The sequence below is a fragment of the Bos javanicus genome, chromosome X (assembly GCF_032452875.1).
Source record: "Bos javanicus breed banteng chromosome X, ARS-OSU_banteng_1.0, whole genome shotgun sequence".
In the NCBI taxonomy this organism is placed as follows: Eukaryota; Metazoa; Chordata; class Mammalia; order Artiodactyla; family Bovidae; genus Bos; species Bos javanicus.
In genome coordinates this window covers 76,807,944-76,811,577 of record NC_083897.1, presented here as the reverse complement: position 1 = coordinate 76,811,577, position 3,634 = coordinate 76,807,944, and positions in this window count along the sequence as shown.

The window sequence follows — 3,634 nt, the reverse complement described above, 5'->3', positions numbered from 1 at the left end:
GCCCATGCAGTAGAAACTTGGAGCCTTAACCACTGGACCACCAGGGAAGTCTGTGGAAATTTCTTAAAATAAAATAACAATGAAGTTTGCCACATCGATAATGGCTCTTCCTTTCGTGAAAGATTTCTGTGTGTCATGCAATGCTGTTTGGTAGCATTTTACCCACAATAGAACTTCTTTCAAAATTAGAGTAAAAACTCTCAAACCCTGCCACTGCTTTATCAACCAAGTTTACTAAATGTTTTAAATCTTTTGTTGTCATTTCCACCACAATCTTCACAGCATCATCACTAGGAGCAGATTTCATCTCAAGAAACCACTCTCTGCTCATCTATAAGAAGCAACTCTTCATCCATTAAAATTTTATCATGAGATTGCAGCAATTCAGTCACATCTTCAGGCTCCAATTTTAATTCTAGTTCTCTTGCTATAATAGTGCCACCACAACAGCAGCGATTTCCTCCACTGAAGTCTTGAACCTTTCAAAGGCATCCATGAGGGTTGGAATCAACTTCTTCCCAACTCCTGTTAATGTTCATATTTTGGACTCTTTAATGAGTCACGAATGTTCTTAATGGTACCTAGAATGGTGAATCCTTTCCAGGTGGTTTTCAACTGACCAGACCCATCAGAGGAATCTCTATGTCATCTATAACATTACAAAATGTACTTCTTAAATAATAAGACTTGAAAGTCAAAATGACTCCTTGGTCCATGGCCTGCAGAATGGATGTTGTGTTAGCAGGCCTGCAAATATAATCTCATGGCACATCTCCATCAGAGCACTTGAGTGGCCAGGGGTATTGTCAATGAGCAGTAATATTTTAAAAAGAATCTTTTTTTCTAGTCAGTAAGTCTCAAAAGTAAGCTTAAAAGACTCAGTAAACCATGCTATAAACAGATGAGCTGTCATCCAGTCTTTGTTGATCCATTTATAAAGCACAGGCAGAGTATATTTAGCACAATTCTTAGGGCTCTAGAATTTTAAGAATGGTACATGAGCACTAGCTTCAATTTAGAGTACATTAGCCCCCCAACAAGAGTCAACCTGTCCTTTGAAGCTTTGAAGCCAGGCATGGACTTTCTCCTCTCTGATGATGAAAGCCCTAGATGGCATCTTCTTCCAATATAAGGCTGTTTGTCTCCATTGAAATCCTGTTGTTTAGTGCAGCCACCTTCATGAATTATCTTAGCTAGATCCTCTGGATGACTTGCTGCAGTTTCTACATCACCACTTGCTGCTTCACCTTGTCCTGTTATGTTATGCAGATGGCTTCTTTCCTTAAACCTCTGAACCCTCTGCTAGCTCCAAACTTTCCTGCTGTAGCTTCCTTGACTCTCTCACACTTCTTACAATTGAAGAGAGTTAGGGCCATGCTCTGGATTAGGCTTTAGCTTAAGAGAATATTGTGGCTGGTTTGATCTTCTATCCAGACCACTACAACTTTCTCCGTATCAGCAATAAATAAGCCTGTTTCACTTTCTTATCATTCATGTGTTCAGTGGAGTAGCACTTTTAATTTCCTTCAAGAACTTTGCATTTGAATTCATAACCTGGCTAGCTGTTTGGAGTAGGAGGCCTAGTTTCAGCCTATCTTGGCTTTTGATGTTTTCCTCATTAAGCTTAATCATCTCTAGCTTTTTTTAAAAGTGAGACCCAAGTGAGTCTTCCTTTCACTTGAAGATTTAGAGGCCATTGTAGGATTACTAAATGTCCTGATTTCAGTGTTGCTGTGTTAGTGGATAGGGAGACCTGGGGAGAGGGAGAGACACAGGGGAAAGGCCAGTCAGTGGATCAGTCAGAACCCACACAGCACAGCATTTATCGATTAAGGTGCCTGTCTTATATATGTAGTTCATAGCTCCCCGAAACAATTACCATTGTAACACCAAAGATCACTGATCACAGAGCACCATAATAAACATAACAGTAATTAAAATTTTCAAATATTGCAGGAATTACCAAAACGTGACAGAGAGACACAAAGTGAGTAAATGCTATTGGAAAAATTGTGCCAATAGGCTTGCTTGACATAGAGTTCCTGCTATTCTTCAATTTGTTTAAAAAAAATTGTGAGGCACAATAATATTTTTACTACTTTTGTCTTCTAACCTTCACACTAGTTTTATAATTAATTAATATGTTACCTTTACTATGTATTCATTTTTCTAGTGAGATTCATTCTTTCATTTTGTGTTCTTGTTAACATAATTAGCATCCTTTCTTTTCAGCTTAAAGAAGTCCCTTCAGCATTTTAGCGGTAATAAACTTCTTTAGCTTTTGCTTTTCTTGGAAACTCTATTTCCTCTTCGATTCTGAATGATAATTTTGCCAGACACAGTGATCTTGGTTGGAAGGCTTTTTTTTTCAGCACTCTGAATATATTGTGCCACTCCCTTCTGGCCTGCAAAGTTTTTGCTGAAAAAATCTTCTGGTAGTCTTATTAGGGTTCCATTGCATGTAACAAATTGTTTTTCTCTTGATGCTTTTAATATTTTTTCCTCATCTTTAATTGTTGACATTTCAATTATAATGTGTCTTGGTGTGGGTCTCTTTGGATTCATCTTTTTTGGAATTCTCTGAACTTCCTGGATCTGGATAGATGTTTCTCTTCCCCAAGTTAGGAAAGCATTCAATCACCATTTCTTCAAATAATATTTTTGCCCCTTTCTCTCTTCTCCTCTGGGAACCCTATAATTCAAGTATTTGTCTGATTTTGTCATATGTCTTTAAAGCTATCTTCACTTTTTTCCATTCTTTTTTGTCTTTTTGCTGCTCTAATTGGGTGAGTTCTACTGCTCTGTCTTTGAGTTGAGTGATCCTTTCTTTTGCTTCAACTATTGTGTTCTTGAACCCCACTAGCATATTTTCTAGTTCAGTCATTGTATTCTTCAGTTCTGTGACTTTTATTTGATACTTTTTTATATTTTCCATCTCTTTGTTGAAGTTTTCACTGTTTTCATCTATTCTTCTCCCCAGTTCAGTGGACATCTTTATTACCATTACTTTAAACTTTTAATCAGGTAAACTACATATCTCCATTTTATTGATTTTTTTCCTGAGATTTTTATCTTATTCTTTCATTTGGAACATATTGCTGTGTTTCTTCATTTTGCTTGACTCTCTATGTTGGTTTCTGTGCAGTAGATGAAACAATCACCTCCGCCAGTCTTGAAGGAGTGTTCTCATGTAGAAGATGAAACTTCATTCAGCCCTGTGCAATTCCTTTGTCATCTGTCAAACTTCTGGGCTTGTCCAAACATTCTATTACATGTTTAATAGCTCCCAGTAGTTGAGAATGTGCCAAAAACCTGTCAGTGTCCCAAAGGGAGGATCTCAGCGCCTGATCCAGGCTAACTGGAAGCCAGATGCTAAGGCAGAAACTTTTAAAAGTATGCAAATCCATACAGTCCTGGGGGACCACAAGCCTAAGCCACACCAGCTGCCAGAACCAGGTGATCTTGGAGATGTCCCCTGGGTGGCAGTCACAAAACTAGGGTCTCCAAACAAGTGTATAAGTTCTTTTTTGGGAGATACTGGCAAGCTGGAGTAAGACAGAGGGAGAGCACAGATTGGTGTACACAGCCCTATGTTCCTTGAGAAAAGCTCCATAGGCCACTAAATGTGTGCAAA